The sequence below is a fragment of the Trachinotus anak genome, unplaced genomic scaffold (genome assembly GCF_046630095.1).
Source record: "Trachinotus anak isolate AG129_WGS33_773 ecotype Australia unplaced genomic scaffold, CSIRO_AGI_Tana_v1 ptg000001l, whole genome shotgun sequence".
Classification (NCBI taxonomy): Eukaryota; Metazoa; Chordata; class Actinopteri; order Carangiformes; family Carangidae; genus Trachinotus; species Trachinotus anak.
This window is the reverse complement of record NW_027273852.1, coordinates 7,564,879-7,584,764: the sequence shown is the minus strand read 5'-3', so window position 1 is coordinate 7,584,764 and position 19,886 is coordinate 7,564,879. Positions and strand designations below refer to the sequence as shown.

Genomic DNA, 19,886 nt, shown 5'->3' with positions numbered 1-19,886 from the left:
ATGAAGACAACAGTAAAGCATCATTCCTCACATATATGTTTTGTGTTTTAAGGCAATATGGGAGTGTCTATGTACATATTTGATGAGAACCTGAGAAGCTTGTAGGTGAGATCATCTCCCCCAGTGATGCAGAAAAAAAGCAGATATTCCCTCCCTTTCCCCCTCTCCTGCTCTTGGCCTTTGTGGTGAGAATAATAAGCTGAATGCAAGTGATGTGTGTAGTTGTGGTTTGATTAACCTCTGCTCCAAGCTGTTGCACCACACAATATCATTGCCTATTGACCCGCAGGTGCTTAGAGGTAGGGCCGGTGCAAAGGTCTGGAGATGTGGGACTAGCAGTGGTAACAGGCCCCGGCCTAATTGTCTGTTCTTTGTAAGCTGAAGTTATTGGCAGCTGCCACTGTCTCAACCACTCCGTCCTAGCTCCGGCAAAACGAACCAGGGGCTGCTAATTGCAATGGCCTTTTCATCATCTCAAATCAAACGCTTTCATACAATCCAGGAGAGGCAGCATCCTCTCAGACCATTAGTGAAGTACTGTAAGTATAGCGGCGAGCTCAGAGCTGTACTGACCCACCACCACCACCACCACCACAGCCACTGTTCGCAGGATGTTACGCACTCTCCCTCACTAGCTATGAGAGCATCTCTCCTCACCTGAATGCCATAACCCGATTTTACCAGTCATTTAAGAGGGTGGTTGGCAGGAGAGCGGATAGCAGCTCAGATGGCGGGTGTAAGTGGGGGTGTGATGGCGGGGTGGTTGGAAAGTTCAGCGGTGCTGGATTGTAAGGGAGGGCAACTGGTCCTCCTGACAAGAGATCAATACCGTCCTCAGAGTGGCTGGAGTCAAGCTGCTGGGTCTGACAGGGGGCCGTGTGGCGTAATTGGATCAGGGGGCGCAGCAAGTCGCCTGCCCACCCCCCTTCAGTACTGTCACAGCTGTCACATGTCATCCCCCTGCACTGCTGTCACCCCAGGAGGCTAGCGGTTCTCTCCCTCTCCCCTTCCCCTCGCACCCATGCAAATGTCCACTTAGCAGATGAATGCCGCCGATATTAGGCACATTCTTCATGCTTTTATGCAAAAGTAAAATCTATGTCATTTGAGAATTTCATGGAAATAAAGTCACCATTTATTCAGAGCCGAAAGAGTGAAACCGCCTGTAAAAAGTGAAAATGGTTTGGTTCAGCTTATTAAAAATGGAAAGAAAATAAGGCTTTGGAAAAACAAACAAAGGGGAGATGAGGATTAGAGAAAATAAAACGAAAAGCGAAAGAAAAAACTTTATAGACAATGTACAGTAATGAAAAATCTCTCACCTCTATATTACCTCATATAACTCACCAGTAACACTTAATCCAAAACTATTGATTGACTGATGTGTGTAAGCTTGCAGAATATCCGTAAATTGAACCGTGCAAGGTGAGGTGTTGGTTGTTTTCCAATAAATACTGTAGCACCATTGTCACATATGACTTAAGTCGATAGATCCTCAAGCAGAAATGGACACAAAAAAAAAAGAAAAAGATGTGCAGCATCTTGATTATCTTTATTTTACAATAAACTACATGATCACTTTAATCTGTCATTTTTCAGCACAGCACAAGGGAGACGGCGATTGATTTCAATAGGGAAGACTGTGTGCTGCAAAGAGACAATAATGGAGATAATGATTGTCTGTTGTTAATCTAGCCAGTGTGGATTCCAGCTAAAAATCCCTTTAAAAGCAGCGCTCTATTCAGTTCCTGGAGGACACTGAGAAGGTTTTGTCCACCATGACTAAAACGCTTCCTAAATCTAACTGTTAGAAAGCTCCAGTAATTGTTACCATCTCATCAAAAGCAGCCTGAGCGTATTTGGAATAATCACACATCATGTGACAGATGCGGATATTTCCGACCGCAGACATCACAGAGCTGGGTGGATTAAAGACTGGTTAAACATTAAACAGGAATCCATATGTAAATTTACAGCACCAATTAGGAGATGCTGTCTGTGATGTTATCCTCCAAGAGACTCTCTGCCCTCAATTTTCACACACTTAATCAAATTAAAAGCTTAGGAGCAGCATGATTATCGGATTATCACTGATACATGTACAATTCCTTTTAGTTTGGGCAAATAATGGGTGGATTCTGGTACAATCTATCCAGTGGCTTAACTCTCTGTTGTTTGTTTTGGAAGTCCATGGTTTGGAGGGGGAAAAAAAAGAAGAATCCCTGTTCTTGTGTCTTATCAAAAATTACCCCAGTTTACATTTTATTTATTCTAGCTAATGTTCTCTCACATAGTTGACATAATGGCTTGATTTTGAGTCTCATAGATGATTTCCATGTTTAAACCACCTCCCTTTCTTTTTTTTCCCTTTTTTTTTTTAAACATTTCTGTCTGTTGTCATGAGGATATTTGATGTTGACATCTGATTTTTGCACAGTTCAGATGGCCCTGCTTTGATCACGGGGGCCTGAAGACTCACGGACCTCAGCAGCACTGGAGAGGCAGAATATGTTTCATACATGTACATGCACACACTGCCAAGGGTTAATACACTAAAGGAAGGTGCACAAGTGAACTCACATAAACAGACGGGTGAAGCTGAATCACCGTTTCGCTGATCTATGACAGCAAAGCCTCCTTCTGGGACTGCACGTTCACCTTGGCAGTCTCAACGGTTCAGCGGCCCCAAGGATGTGGTTAACAAATGGGGAGAGAGCTCGCCAACTTCAGGGCGGTCGCAGGCTTGTGCTAAGTGATCTGTATTCCCTGTGAATCTGCTGTTCCTTAACCCTGTGAAATTAAGAACACTTCCTGAAACTCGGCCCCCCTGACCTCTAACATAATACAAAATTCAAAAAGCACCATGCATCAGTGTCCTTGTGTAATGCAAGAAGGAGAAACTAGCCAGAGCAGAGCCAGGAATTTTCTTCTTCTAACATTGTTGGAGATTTCTTAGGACTATCTACATTATATAATACAGTACATTCCTCTTACTGGGCTGCAATATGCCAAATAAGATGGATGTTTAATTTATGTTTTTTTTTTCCCCTCTGTCTCTCAATTTTGGAGGTTTTTCTCCACAGTAGGAATTCCACAAGGCTATACTCAAGTTTTGTAGAAGTGTTTTGTGGACATAATTTACCAGATACCACCTGCTGTAAGACAGTTAACAGTATAAAGAAAAAGGCTCTCTGAGTATTGAGGAAAGTAAAGATTGGCAGGTGAAAGTGATGCTTACAGGCTGACCTACACACAAGACCTCTTCATCCGTGACTCATAATCACTACTCTGGAGGAGTCACATGGTCTGCTAAAAGGCAGCCAAAGCCATTATGGGGGTGCTTAAAACTCCACTTAAAGATCACTTTATAGCCTATTACTTTAACTATGGTTAGGTATTTACATGACACCTCCAGCAGCTTTTTGGTTTAATAATACATTTGCTTGTGGGTAGAGCTGTGACAAAAGTAACCAACATCCATGCAATCACTATATAAAGGTGCATTGTATTTCCGTTCACTTGCTGATGATCCTGATGCCACTGTTTTAAAGGATAAGATGATAAAAGGCCAAATATCCTCAGATATGTAGGACAAGTATATTTTAAATATAACTTTATACATTATTAGAAATAAAGAACATCACCTTTTGATAGAGCACTATGGCACGGGCTGAAATGCTATAGATTTGTTAATTTCTTGGAGGACGTCCATATGGAGGCATGAAAAGCTGCTGCTGTTACATTGCGTATTACATGACCAGGACCTGGTCCCCCAGCAGGCTGAGCTTGGATCAGTGGAGACAGACCCTACCCTGGGGTCAGCCGCGACCGCGCAACCACTCCACTCTGACGTGACGTGGAGCCGGGGCGATGGTGTGTAAATAAAGGGAGAGAATTGTGAATCTTGTCATGGCTGCAGCGAGCGGAGCAGCTCAAGCAAAGATGGTTGCCCGCAAACCTGACTGGGAGGCAGTTTGTGGCTCCGTGTGGAGGTGGCTGGGCTGGCCGGCTGGGAAAGGGGAATGACTACCATCACTACATCCCTCTCACAAGCCTCCCCCTGGCCTGACAGCTCAGGAGCAATTCACCCGCCTGCTCACTGCTGACATGCGACTTAATCAACCACATGTGCTCTAATGAATGGCCATATGAAAACAATTAAGGCTATCAGAGTGGCCATGGCAGGTATTCTGCTGTTAACAATTCAAGCTTTTTTTCGCAGCTGCTTTAGCATATCTGAGAAAGTACAATTACAAACACAGGAGCTGACTCTGGGCGCTGACAACTTCCAGTTCCAACTTTCATTTCTCCTGCCACTTTAAATGTATGCTAGATAATCACACTAAATAAAAGGCCATTATCAGGCATTTTCTGACAATTAAGCCACAGATGGATCAAAATTATTATTTAACTTCAATATTTCAATATCCTGCTCTGTGTGAACCCAATGCATTGTGCAAATGTCTCCTCAACAAAGGATTACAATCAATTAAACATTTATGGAAATGGCATCGCTTCCTCTAGCACCAGGCCATTTCCCCTGACATTTTGCACCTATTATATTTTCAGACATTTGATGATGTTCTCGACACATACTTGGACATTTTGATAAACACTGACATGGACAAGACTGAGACAAGGTAACCGCGTGCATGTCTCTATTTGAAACACCTTGTATTTCACATAGTTGGAGGCTTACAAAGGAACCAGTTCTAAAGTTTGTCAGAATTTGTAAGACATCATTATCTAATAAACCAATAATCAATTGTAGAATAATTATGACAATTATCTATTTAATTAAGAAGGCACTGTTTATGACTTTGGGTCCAACTTTACAGACCAAAGAAACTTGTGGTGTGTCAAAAGCAGGTTGTGTGTTTTTTATTTCCAAGGCAAACAATAAATAACTAAATATATAAATAACATAAGAGAAAGAGAAATTGCTATGAATGCTATATTTTGCTGTAAAATGCTTGAGTGAGATTATTAGTTTTCATTTCTCACATTTACACTGAATTGTTGAGAACATTGCTTTCAACCCAGAGCATGAAATATGCAAACACAGTAAACAAGAGATGTGAATTTATGTTGGGAAAGCGCCTATGGGTTGAACTGGCAGACACCTTCACGACTGAAAAGATTCATATCCTCTGCTTATCATTCATATCTGTGTTTATGCATAATACCATTTCACATAATATGACTCAGTTTAATCAACAGGACTTAAATGAAGCAGACTTCTCTGACAGAGTTTGTCTAATATGAGTGAAGCCATGGGGAGAGGTTGTCAATGTTTGCCAGTGGGTTTGCTCATGGATGAGACTGTGATGAACATTTCAATTCTCTATATGCAGCTGATTTTAATTCACTATAAAAAGCATCACATTGCACAACCTTTCAACTTTGTCCCAGTGTGCTGCATTTCTGTAAAGCCCCCAAAATATAAAATGCAACTTCCAAATGATAAATTGTTTATTATGTGGTAAAGAGGGTGGGAGCAAACATTACTTTGATATATCCATTCTACACCCCCCTTCAATAATGCATTATTTCAAGAATAAACCTTGAAGTCTTGCTTGCATTTGTGCATTGACAAAAGGTCTATAATTCATGCTGTTATTCTGGAAGAAGAGTTTGGATAAACAGCATGGTTCATTCCAACGTAATTCTTTATTCAACTGGCATATCATGGAAATTTCAACAGTCATAGCAGATTAACCTTGTGTGTGCTTTCTATGGGCCTCTCTTTGATACATTTACATGCATCCTGATCAGAACTCTGTTTGGCGAATTATTGCATTTCCCTCTTTCTCTCACCATCTTGACCTTCTTCTTGCAAAATAATCACGACTGTTATGTTGGAATATTTAGTCATAGTAATTATATAAATAATGAATCCCTTGAGGTTGGAGTATTCTCAGTGGACCATGTTCAAGGAGCATGTCTGCCACCTGTCTAGTAAGATACTGCACAGTACGGGCTTCATATCCACAGTGTTGAGGAAGAATCACAACTAGAAGGTCATATGAGGTAGCACTAAATAAGAGAAATGGGTATTTTCAGCCTGAAATCGCTCCCACTGTGATGGGACGTGAAAGGTTTGTTGCAGTGTTGTGGTGTGAAAATGTCATAACTGCAGAGTTGGTGAAACTCACACTTTCAAAAGAGAGTCCTACATTAGTCCTAAATTAATGTTGTATAGATTTATAAACTGAATATCATAGTTGTAGTAACAAATAATATATTCTACTATAGGTTATATGTAATATTATAGACTTTTCAGCAGACAGTCATCTAAAGACGAGTAAAAAGAGTAAAAAGAAAGATATAGAAGGATGTTTCAACCATAACCTCTTTTTTTTCAGAAAAAAAAAAATTTAAAAAGAAATTATATGAAAAATCCATATCAAAATTAAGAGAAAAATGCAACTGTTATGTAGTTTTACCAATCTTTGTCATTTATGAATATTTAAAAGACAGCATTTGCTTGTATTTCTTTCTCAGTAAATAATGATGGCATTATATTTGGCGTGTGTGATTAACTGTGCAGGAATAAATCATTGGAATCATTCAAGTAAAAACCACACTACCTGAGGTAGTGCCATTTAAGGTTCCTCCAGTCTCTCAGTCCCAGACTCCTGTCTCCAACATTATTTTGACTTATTAATTAATGTTGATAATGATAGGATCTTTTTCCTGCACTTACAAGATAATGTTTCCACATAATTGTGAGATACTTTGTCCATAATTCATAATAACTATGAGATTCTAAGTCAAATCTCAATGAAAAAATAAATATATGACATTTGCTATTTTCCAGAAGACTGAATCATGGGGTGCAGTGACAGGGGTTCTGAGAAGCAGATTCTGATAAAGATGTTGACTCCACAAATATCACAGCAATAAATGTTCTTCATGGCAGTCTATCCTTTTCAAAAGTTTGCCTATTATTAACAGCTGATGTTGACGTATTGCTTACGTCAGAACCCTTTTTTTTCTGATAACCTAGAGTGGAGCATGTAAACAGGAAGCAATCTCTAAACCTTTTCATGGTAATCATCATAGACTTGACTCCATATGGATGGAAGCTGATGAAACCAAAGCCTTTTTACAGGGATATAACTACATATTTCTATTTCTGAACTGTAAGCCTTATATTTGAGTAAAATGTAGACCTGTGTGTAATGTCTCAAATAAACATTCTATCAGCACAAAGATACATAATACACCAACTTCATGTGTGATTTCATCACTTAATAAAGTGCTGCTCAGCTAAGAGTCAGCCATGTTTGTACAATAGATACTGACGTCAAAACTAAAAGGCAGGAATGGAACAAATCCCACTTTTTCCACTGCCATTACAGATGATTGTACCTAAACTCACCAAAAATAATCTTGGCCAAGAAATAGTTCACAAAAAGGTTTTTCACTTTGTTTTTTGTATGGATTAACCAAACAATTTTTAATGTGTTGGTGTTGGTTGATGGGTGGATTTTGTTACCTTTAGACAGAACCAGGCTTGTTATCATTTCAAGTTTTTATGCTAAGCTAACTGGCTGTAGCTTCCTATTCACCATACCGACCTGAGTGTGCTATCAATCTCCTCAAACTCACAGCAAGAAAGCAAGTAAGTATTTTTCCCAAATTGTTACACTTCCCTTAAATTTTAGGATGGACTTGTCCTCTAACTACAAAAGCTAGATCACCATTGGTGCTAGGATACCTTTTAAAACCCCACTGGACAAATGTACAAAAATGTACTGTTGTTAACCTTAAACAAAACTGTGACAGATTGCTTTTTCCCTCGATAGATGTCCACTTGAGACTTGAGCAACATTCTTTTAAGTGAGCAAACCTGCAATCAAAAACAATTTTCAGTGTTTTTAACATGAGATCTGAGACATCACCTTCTCTTTTCAGAAAGTAGTATTTTCTCTGTTTTAATCATGTTCATCTTTAAATGCGACTTCTCTGCTCAATGAGCTTTGCATGCTAATGTTTGATACATGGTACAGCCATGTGTCTCTTGCTCCTGTTTAAAAAGAGCATCTATGCGTCCCTGACAGTAACAAGTAGCACCTCTTCCCATGACATGGTTTGTCCTCCAAAGCAAAGTTGCTGACATTGTTGAGGGATAAGTGAACACATAACAGACCAGTGCTTGTGATATGCTTCACATTGGACTCTATTCACACCACTTTAAAGAAATTAGTAATGGTATCCCCAGGTGCAGCACACAATATACAACTGTGTGTGATTACAATATCCATATGCACTGTGGGGCCCAAGGTATGTAGAGGAAGATAGGAATCCTCCATACAAATATGAAAATCAACAGTGTCCTCCTGTTCCATATATAATCAGTCAGCCCACTGCGGGAAGAGATATCAGCCTAGCTTTCCATTTGCTGATAGTGGCATGCGGCGGCATTAAGAAATCACCCTGAATGTGCCGCGGTAGATAACTGAACATGTTGGGTGTCTACAGGAGATATATTTACACAAAACAGGGAACAGACAGAGTAGATCTAATTGACTAGGTAGCAGTTTGCAGAGGTTGGTGCGGCAGGTCTCGGAGTCGAGTGGATGAGGGGCTTACAGAGAGGCCGTCAGAGAGCAAAAGATTAGTGCTGACGTCTCTGCCACATCAATTACAACCCGCTGCTTGGCTGGGGAGAAATCCCCACCACTGTCTCTTCAAGGCCACCAAGCACAAACTGGGTGTGTCAGAGGTCATCCAGGAGAGGAAGCGCAAGGCCCTGGCCCTCCCAGTGGGAGTCTCTCCTGTGGGCTGGTGGTTCAGTGTCCCCTGTGGAGGGAGGTGCCACAGAGAGTTTCAGAGCAAACACCAGACCTGTCATTCACCAGAGCCACATGGTCCTGCACAGCTGGAGGGGAGTGGCATGGATGGAGAATATAGCTCGGGCTATTTTTCATTCTCTGTTTTCATGTTGTTGATTAAATATGTAACAATGTTCTCATATCATGTAACATAACTTCGTCATTTATTTTTTAGATAGATTTAGATTTAGATGTATTTCTCAAATTACAAATCATTTTCATGTTTTACTTAATTTAATAGGACTATGTGTTTTCAGTACAGTATCCAAAATAATCACTTAAAGTAGGAACACAGTGTATGGTTGATAAAAATAGTAGCTAGATAATGAAAATTAAGTAGTTGAATAAGAAAAATACAATGTCAAATTTGTGGTGCAGCTTATTTAGTTACATGGAAAGGTGATGAGAGACTTTTTAAGATGGTTTTCACAGCACTCAACCTTATAAAATGAAGTCATTGTTGAGCTGTGTGGCTGCACAGACACCTTTAATCTACTCTGCTGTTAAACCCAAACAACCTCTAATTCTAAACACTGCTGACTCCAAAACATATCCAAGTCTCAGTTAACACGAACACCATGTCTTGGTGTGCTGGCCACTGGGCCAGAACGGCATGAAGCCATCACACAGAGTTAGCCTGCTCACTCTGCCTGCCTGTTGTTGTTGGACCAGTCAGAACCCCCCACCCCAATACATACAGATCTGCATCCTTGTCAGTGGGGGGCTGACACCAGGCATTAGCCAGTGGGGCCTCTGATAGCACCAACACCTTTGGGCCAAAGCCCTACCACAAACATCCACAGCCAGTGCGAGCAGCTCTAAATCTTTACAGACTGCTATATCAAATTTTAGCAATTTGCTATTGCTGAGACACTCACTATACTGGTGTTACAGCTGCATTATTCTCTACAATAATCAGTCTCAGAGTTCAGGGGATTATCTAATTCTATTTATATATATATATATATATATATATATATATATATATATATTTCAAGCATAGAGGGAAAACAGAGTGAAGAGGCACCAAGAAGGACAACCCTTCTGTTGTCTAAACAACTATACACCAGACTTCAGAGACTCCGAGAATGGCATCATAATCCCATTAACTTTAATTAGATTTATGTAATGCTCACCTTTCTTCTGTGACAACAAATTAATGATAAGCCAAAGAGAATTAAAACAGTAGTAAGTGAAACCCTTTTCTTCCCCCCAAGGCTCTCTACTGGGTCCCAGTCTCACCTAAAAGCTCATGAGAATTTAGATCAAACCCCTCCTGCGTAGAGCTGAGTGAGACCAGCCATAAATTGCTAATAGACTAAATGAAACGAGGTAGGAGGCTCCTGCTCTGCAGCAATTACCCCTTAGATGTAGTCATTCATATCCCTGCATGTCTCGTTTCATCAGGGCAGCACTGGCACTTTGTCAGGCTGTCTTTGTTGCACAGCTCTGGGTTGGTGGGAGGACTGACCATGGTACTGATATGCAGGGGAGCATTTGAAACAACAAAGTGCCGTTTGACTGGCTGGCCGTTCACAAGAATGGCAGCTCTTCCTGCCTTTCATGTAGCATGGGTTTATATAATCAATTATTAATCAAAGTCGCGTTTTGAAACTCAAACTCAAAGACACGCCTGCCACACTTAAGTATCTCCCTGTGTTTTTTATTTGCTTGGCCGCCTTTTCATGGCTTTATTTATGATGCTCTTATGTGTTTCTGATGAGTTGCTATTAGGGTATATATTCATGCAGTGGTGGGTTCATTTTTTGGGGTAGTGATTTATACTAGACAAAGGACACACATTATGACCATGAATTACTGCAGTTTAAATTAATCTATAGAGGACATCCAATCAGATTATCAGGCTTCCAATGAAAGGTTGTTCTGGTTATTAATACTATAAAGCCAATGTCTGCTGCATACCACATAGACAATATGCTACAAATAAAACTGAAATATACAGTCACTTAAGTTTCTATTTTAACTCTGTACTTTATATGCAATATTTGCAATTTAACTTAGGCATGTGAAAAAGTTCCGCCTTTCACAACAATTTAGATCAACAATTGAGATGCGGTGTCTACTACTACAATATACAATTGCAAGAAAGGTGCATACACAGCAACAAACATACAATGTTTTAATAAAAAATAAAAAATATTCTAGAACTACATTCATACTGCTAACTAGAAATGTGAATTTTTGTGTTGCAGTAACATCAAAAAAAAAAGAAAGAAATAAATCACATATATCTGTGAATGAGCATAGTTTTGAGAAAATGAAAAAACAAAACAAAACCAGATAATTGATTTGGGAAAAAAAGACCAGACAAGGGCTTGAATATTTGCTACATTAATAACACTGATATTGCTGAATGTGTAAAGATCCACACTAAGCATATATTGTGCAAAGAGTAAAAAATCAAGATGGAAAATCTGACATGTAAATCAAAATACACTAATTAGTTTATTAATTACCTTAGCTAGCACAGGGTCAGGAAAATCTAACTCACAGAAACCTCCATACTTGTTGTATCATTCACTTTTCAATAGAACATCTCTGAATAAACACCTATGAATAAATATTGCGCCACTTGCAACTCAATTCTACCATTTGATAAAAAATTCATCCATTGTTTGGGGAAACTCCAACTCTTCTGTCCACCTTTTATTATTAGACAAATTGAAGTGTGCACTGGGAGGGAGGCCAGCGGTAAACACAGAGAATCTATTTAGCCATCCCATTCCAGGGCTGAGGGAAGAGCTGGGCCCTTCAAAGGCAGAGGCAACAATGTGAGTGACATCAGGTCATCCTGCCTCCTCACAGTCACCTGGCTGATAGAATTGTTCTGGGGGGAGATAGGAGGGACCTGTGAAGCACAGCTTTTTTGTCATTGCCATATCTTATGATTGATGGCTCCATGGCCGCAGTGAATCTGCCCTTTTTAAATAATTTATGTTGCCCACCGCTATGGACAAGTAGCTTATAACCAGGTTGTTATTTTTCCATTGACTGGAGAGATCAATACTTTAAAGACATGACATAGCCACTAATGAACTACTTAAATGGCTCTCTGGAGTGCAAAACAATTGCTGTGTTTACTCAAAGCAAAGAGTGGAAACAGTTTTATTGCACTACCACTACTTCAAATGATACACTGCAAACAAAAAGACACAAAAGGTGCAGAGTTTGGGTCTTTGGGTTTCCTTTGAGTTCAACAATGTCAGTAAAAACTGACATTTTAAACAAAATCCTTGTGATAAAATATTTTTTGCATTAAGCTGTATGTTAGGGTCAGTATCCACATCGGGACAAGTGACCTGAATGTAATTTGGTCCAAACTCAGTTAGGCAAAAAAAAGGTTGAAATAATTCCAGGGCTGCTCTTGTGGAGTGTAATAGATTGTATAGGTTTATCTGATAGACTGATAGCTACGTTTCTTATCCAAGACCTCTAAAATAAGGAGTGTAATTCCCCAAAATGGTCCAGTAGAGTTATGTGTTGTAAAGCAAGAGCCTCTTGTTCATTCTCCCTCTAACAAAGTGACAAATTAGCTTAACAATAGTGTTTGAATTCTTATTAAAGTTGATTAATTCATACCATTAGTTGATCGCACAACAGCTCATAAAATATACTAAATTAATTTCTTTACTGTGATTAATACATGAAACACTTGAATTAACATCAATAAATCAATTTGTGAATCAATTACATTATCATGTTTAAATACAGAGCTAATAGTGTACATTAACTAGCGGCGTAGAAGTGGTCATATATCATTTGGCACTGCAAAGAGGAGCATCCTTAAATGATCAGCGATGAAAGAGATCCAACTCTGACCTTAATAGGTCCCAATACATTTTGCATGACGTTGTTACTGTGAAACAAGAGGAAGTTATCTACCACCAGGATTCAATGTAAGCCAAGCTTCCTTTAATCTCAGATGTATTATATAGGACTGATTATACAGTTCCTATCAAATTAGCCACAATCAGCTGCTGAAACATGTCAATGCAAAAACATGACAAATGCAAAAACGGTAAGAACGACAGGACTTTGTTCAAACTTTATTTGAATTGTAAACAGAGATCAAAGCCTTTCTCCAAGAATAAGTTTTTTTTTTTAAACATACAGTATATATTAAACATACTGTAGGTGAAGTGGAGACACTTCAGACAAGACGCTTCATCCAATTTAGCACTTGGAAATTGCCATGTATAAGTGACTGCCGGCTCCAGTATGAACAAGCCAGCGATGAAAAGCATGTCAAGGCTTCTTTCTGGTTTCCCTGCAGAGAGCTACAGACATCGCTGCTCCTTTACAGGGCTGCTGAACAGAGGTGTGAGAGGTCTTCTCAACCAGCTGTTGTGTGGATCAGTCAACAGAGTTAACGTGACACACTTTGTAGAGAATTACACCTCTACCACAATGAGCTTTGGGCCTATATGGTCTCGCTAATAAACCTGGACCTTGTAATGGCTGTCTGATCACTCAAACGTAGGAGCAGCAGCAACGGGAGGACAAGGAAATGTCATCCAACATGGATAGAAAATGTACCTCCACCTTTGTTTAAGGTTCATGTGGGCTGAGTTTGATTGGTTTCTGTGTTTGTGCCAGGGCCTAGCTTGTTAGATGTTATATGGGCATAAGACTTGACTGTTTTTTTTTTTTAAACCACTTGGCATACTTAGGAATCTGGTTCTCCAATACAGACTGCATTTATACATGAAACTATACAATTACCAAGATGCCGTGCTGCACCCAACTTGAGCAAAGGAATAGTATGTGAAGTTGCACAGAAGTACTCCTAACTACTCAACAGAATGCAAAACAGCTAGGTATCATTTTAATCACAGATTTGGTATGCTAATGAGTATTTACAGGATGTATACCTATGTGGGAGAAATTCAAAATAAACTTGCCATGTTCATCATAATGAAGTAAACATGTCACTCAGTAGTTTTGGGACAACAATGAAAGTTGTCACAGAGGGATAAGCTATATCAGGCTTTACTTGTCGTTAGGAGGATCAATAACGTTGTTGTTTTTGTCATTTTAAAAACAAAACGTTGAATATCATCTGCTGTAACTTTGAAATGCCTTTCTGGTTAGGCTTTTGTGGCATAACATTTATGAGACACACCATAATGAAATATCATCAATAATGCAACAGTCTATTATTTGCATATTACTAGAATAAGTTTCACCTGCAGATTAATTTTAATTTTTGCCATCACTGTGTATAAATGCTCCTTTTTGCTTAAGTGGACTTAAAATCATCCAATAATAAGCATCTTAAAATCTCCAGGGCCAATTTAATGCCATTTAACAAAAGGACTGTCTTTGCTACAGATGTAACCGCCAGTGGCTCTGGTGTCTTCTTCTTCTGATGTATCTTGTGATATCGTAGACATCGTTATAAATTCATTACTGAATCAAAATGCTTACCAACTTGAAACAATCCATTATTATAGAGGGGGCTGAATTCATTCCTTCACTTGCACCAGGAATTGCTTGATGCCTCAGAAGATAATCTGCCATGTAATTCTTTTCACCTATACAACTGCACCGACATACAGTTTTGTTTTTTTTTAACCCTGATAACGACCGTTAATTCATCAAGAGTAAATAAAATGTTTAGTTGGGAAGGGACATTAATTATCACGTTCATCTGCTTGCTGTTTCCAAACTGGGCTATAATGAAATGTGCTGTAATAGAGATTGCTCTTGGGGAGGCAAGCCGTTTATGAATTGCTAGAGGTGCAGCAGCTGCCTTCCCCCTTGAGAGATAGAAATTTATGCCGTATACCCCGCTGATTGTTGAGAAGGTAAAGAACCAATAGCAGCATGTTCAGAGGTTTAATTTAAAGTGTGTTTCTCACTAGGCTGCTCACAACACTTAATTAAACTCTGCTGTTTTGGCAATGACAAATGCTGTGGTGCAGGAGGAAGCTGGGCTGCTGTGACTGAGAGGCTTTTGTAATTTCTTTCATGTGCAGCGATGGCCAGATCCAGGTCAGAAACTGTAGAATTAAAGAACTAAACAAGCTTTAGACATGGGGAATGGTAGGGCAAGGGGGTGGGCGGTTTCAGTCATTTCTTTCACAGGAATACATCTATTTTTCTCTCTTTCTTTATGTCCTCTTTTCTCATTTTTGGAAAGTTTTGTCATAGATTTATGAGGGTTGAGCTCCTGTGGCTGGTTTTCTGCGCTTATTGCCTTTCACACTGTCGTTTCCTAAGGCATGTGTCTGCTTGATGGAGACAGCATTTTACTGAAAGGTGTGATGAATAAAATGAATAGTAGGTTCCTGCACAGCATATTGTTCCTATCATTTCATAACAGTCTGATCTTTCTATTAAGTCTCTTAGCATGACTCTTGATTTGCCGAACCATATTTTCACCAAAGGAAGCATTAAGTTTAAAATATGCAACTAAGTGTGAAATTTAACTTCAGAGGTCTAGCACACCAGAACATCAAACTCAGAGCAGTCAACAAACTGACAGGGAGTGACTAATAGCTTTTTTTTTTTCCTGGGTAGAAATCCAATTCATGCCAAACAAAAATCGTATTTTGTTTCTGTAATGGTATGACTGTATTACTGTGCATTTCATGAGATCCATTTAAAAGGTGGAGCCACTCTAGCACATAGCCACTGCAGATCCCTGCTTGCTGCTGTGTTATGAAGTCGCAGAACTCTGGCTATACCACCAGGAAATAACCACAAAGATGCCTGCGAGGCACAAACAGGAGCTGGAGCATTTCATTCAATAATGTAATCCATACTTTTAAGTAAAAGACCTCAAATCTTATGTCCCTTTTTTATTACTTGAGTGAATGGTACCACATTATTTTTCCGCCACATGCCAATCTTTTTGGCACACAACGGTATAAATAAGTAGTGATTTTACTGGATGTGTAGCCAAGAAATTACATAGTCACTATATTCAGTTTGAAAAGGCACCTCCCACGACACAATTACTGCTACCATTTAAACGTATTTTAAGGTTTGCATTGGATTTGATGTAACCTTTCATCAAACATAAAAATATTTCCTCTCGTCATAAACATACCTACTATTAGACTGTCATGAGCTGCGTATCAACAAATCTACATCCTGTCATAGGACTGAGGATTTATTTATATCTCAATTAGAGGGAGCACAGACGGCCATTTATATTGTACTAAACCAAACTGTGAGCACTGATCAGTGTACATTAATACCCGTGGAAAGACTGTCCTCATTATCATGTAAAAATCCTATCTATCAGTACATTTTGAAATTTAGTAATTCCACTAGAGTTGACAATGTTTTGTCTAAACCAGATGATTGAACAATAAAAACAGAAGCATATGCATGTAGAAAAATAACACAGTATTTATCCTGTTTTATATAGGGGATGCAAACAGCTCCATATGTATTTTTGTGTTCTGTAAATGCCAGGGAAACACAGCAGCATCCGTTGGAGTTAACGGTGCAGCACTTTTGTGTTCAGTAGCACAAATCATTAATCATGAGGCCGGCCATATTCTTGTAGTGCCTGTGCTTTCATTACTGGGCCTAATTAAACAGTTCTGTGAACTGGAATCTCAGATTCCTCTGTTACAGATTATCATTAATTATGGTGAAAGTGCTCAGAGATGTTGGACTCAATTATATTCTGCTCAACCCTGGCAGCGGGGTGATTCATTGTTCTGAGCACTCCACAGCCGTACTGTCTCTGCTTATCACCAACCTCCACTTTTGTAAATTGGGCTCTGCCAGCCAACAAACTAAGAATTATGTGCTGCTTTTTTCATTACAAACATGTTGGAGGAGCACAGACCAATTAAGGGTGGGATATTTTGTGTGGAGTGATGAGGCAGGCATTGGTGCAGGGAGATGGGGGTTGGATGGGGGGTACTGTAGGAATGAGCTCACCATGCTGAAGTTGTGGCTTTCTTACCGTGTGGTGCAGCCCTCTACCAGGTGTGTTGACTGATTATGTTTAGCATATTTCCTCAATATCTTAAAGCTCTCAGTACTGTAACGGTAAAATTAGAATTTTGACTGAGTATTATATTTTCATCTCTCTGCCAGTACAGATTTCCATTGTCCTGGGAGAGGGTTTAAATGAAGATTTCTATTATACTGGGAGCTGTGAGTGTGTATAGCTTGGAGGGATGCGTTAACTTTTCATAATGTTTGTGTATGACAACTTTTTATGCAGCTGAACAATGTCAATATTACTTCTATGGTCTTATGTAGGGTACTGGGGGTCTGTGATGGAAACAGTGTGTGAATGAGATTACTAGCCACCTTTTTTTAGGGTCAAAGAATCGAGAGGAAAATCTGAATCAAAGAGAAGCGGAAGTTTGAATGGTAAGCTTAGGCCTTAGCGGTTTGCACAATTTCATATGCCACAGTAGGTAGTGATTTTAATATATATGAAAATCAGCCAGAGCTGTGTGCAAGTGTCTCTTATAATATCACCAGTGGGAGATTTTCACTGCCTTACAAAGCAGGACTGTTTTCGTTTTTCCTCACTACAGTGTTGTCTCAGTACGACTCAAAATGAGATATGAGATCTCAGTTCCAATGCTTTAAAGAATTAACGCCTTGCAGTAAAAAGGGATACATACATCTGAAAGGAAAACAAAGGAAATCTGAGATGTCAAAATGTACAATACAATTTACAATATATTTGTTTCTCTCATAGTTCCTTAAACTATGGTTGGTCTAATCCCATAATTCCCCTGGCAAAGGAGCAAGAAATGGGATTTTTCCTTCTAGTGACATAGCGCCAGCTCATTGAAAATGTAATACACTACTTCCAAGTCACAGGTCAGCTGGCAATCTGAATTTTAAAAGGACTGTGAATAATATTCTGTTTTATTTTGAAAATGAACTTTGTGGCCCCCATCATGAATCCAATATATGTCTTAATCTTCTGGGCTCTTGAAGCCCACAGCTCTGGAAGAAGGCCTTTGACTCCTGAACCTAATAAGGAAATCACTTGTTTTCTCATCCGTCTTCCTATTTTTATAGGGCCTGACACAAAACAGTTCTTTATTTGAAAAGTAATTGATGAAGCAGAAAATATGTGTTATATAATATTGAGGCTTTTCCTTATCTGTTTTACATACATAAAATGACCATTACGCAAGAGGTCTGAAGCACTAATACGACAGAATTATTATTATTATTATTTTTTTTAAATTATTATACAGTTATATAAGCTAGTGTTCACAGTGTATCATAAAAATGAAAAGATGAACATCTGAGCATCTATTGTTACTCTGAACTGAACATGGCTGACAGTGGCAGTGAATTTAAGCGTTAATTACATACTAACCTTTTCAGAATGGATATTTAGACAAGCTGTGTCCTGCAACTGTGAATGTTCAGGAAATGAAAACATCCAAAGACCAATCAGTATCTTCTCACATTAGCATAGTCTTTTAAAGCCCAGTGCCCCAAAACATGCCACAGAAATTCTCCCCTATTTATCTTAAAATAGCCACTTAACTTTGACTGACACTAATTCTTACTACATGAAACTGTAGAAACCCTTTCATTTCCCCCTTCTGTCTCTGTCAGAAAATTACAAAAGACAGAGTTTGTGATGTCCCCAGTGTGCAAATCCCTTTATTCTGTCAGATTACAGCATTTGATATGACGTAGTGCGGCATTCTGGCCTCACATGCCTGCCAGAGGAGAAGGGACCTGTCAGCAGCAGAGGGGAGCAGTGCAGATCATCACTCTGACTGATCCACAGGCCCAGAGACTGTCATCTCCTCCGACTGTACAAGTCAACACAAATAAAAGTGAGGAAGCAAAAGCTATAATGGCTGGGAGAGATCCAGGCTCATTGTGGCCATTACTTTTATTCAAACCTTACAGATGACATGATGTGAAAAATGAGCCTGTGTCTAGTCGGGTGCCCATTAGTGAGTGAGCACATTATCTCCCCTTTTTCACATTGAATCTCCTCCCTGCATGCAGTGGCAGATGCTCCTGAGGAGTCACTCACTTTTATGGGCTTTTGACTGCCGTACTCTTTTAAATACAGGGGCCTGCACCAGGCAGAGATGACGTATGGCTGTCAGTGCTCTTTACCTCACTGACAGATGCCTTCAGTGGATCCCTCCTTAAACCTTCTCTCTAAAACTAAGGGGGACAGCTAACCTCTTCCCTCACAGAGCAGACAAGCATGCATCAAACTGATTATTGCTGCAAAGGGGGTGATTTCTAAAAATCTTTATTACCAGACAATTACAGTGCAATTTACTCAAGTATAGACTAAAGGCAATCATGAAATACAATTCCCCAAAACCCTTCAGAGTGATACTACATAGGGAAACTAAAAATTAATAAACACTGAATCTATGATGAGAATAATTAGGGGAAGATAATTGTAAATTTGATTTATTCATAAATGATACACATACTACAGTATAAGAACAATATACTACTTTTTTTTTTTTTTTTGCTCATTAGCTTAAACTTTGAAAAACACTGAATCTGTACCCCTCTTTCTAACATCCCTAATGGTCTTTAAAACACCTCCCCCAGCTGATGAAGGAAAATCAATTACTTTGTCAAATCACTGTGCTCCTGTCACATTGTTGTGGCTGAAATTGACATGATGACTAAGTGCTTACTCCGTGCTTTGTCCAGACTGCGAGAAGTTCACAACACATGAAAAAAAAAAAAAAAATCTACATTTCAACTAATATTTTAACACACATCCAGCACCCAGACTTACTTCCTGATACAATCTATAATAAATGAGGCAAAATGATTTAGAGCCATTTTAACTTAAGTTTGTCGTCACCTTCTCTAATTGTGTTTGGTGAATAAACATAGTCAGTTGTCAGTCTTTCAGTGTCTTCAGTGGTTGGTGAAGTATAGGTTTAAAATTACCCAGCCAACTAATTAGAAATGTATGAATATATGAAATAAGAAAATGCGTGAGGTTGGAAATCAGCACTGACATCATAAAATCAGAAAACTGAGAAACATGCATGTAGTGATGCCTCAGTGCACAGTGTGGTGCAGTCA

General features: G+C 39.2%; 1 long non-coding RNA gene across 4 annotated transcripts in view; it reads right to left on the bottom strand.

The window, feature by feature from the left end:
* LOC139613581 (uncharacterized) overlaps nucleotides 1-19,886 on the bottom strand; it is an 88,242-nt gene that overhangs the window by 56,340 nt on the left and 12,016 nt on the right. The window contains exon 3 of one of the 4 annotated variants that reach the window (XR_011686791.1): nucleotides 1,213-2,790. The exons of the other annotated variants lie outside the window; for them this stretch is intronic. This is a non-coding gene — a long non-coding RNA (uncharacterized lncRNA). Of the gene's footprint in view, nucleotides 1-1,212; nucleotides 2,791-19,886 lie in introns of those variants that run through there. 4 annotated transcript variants of the gene reach the window in all.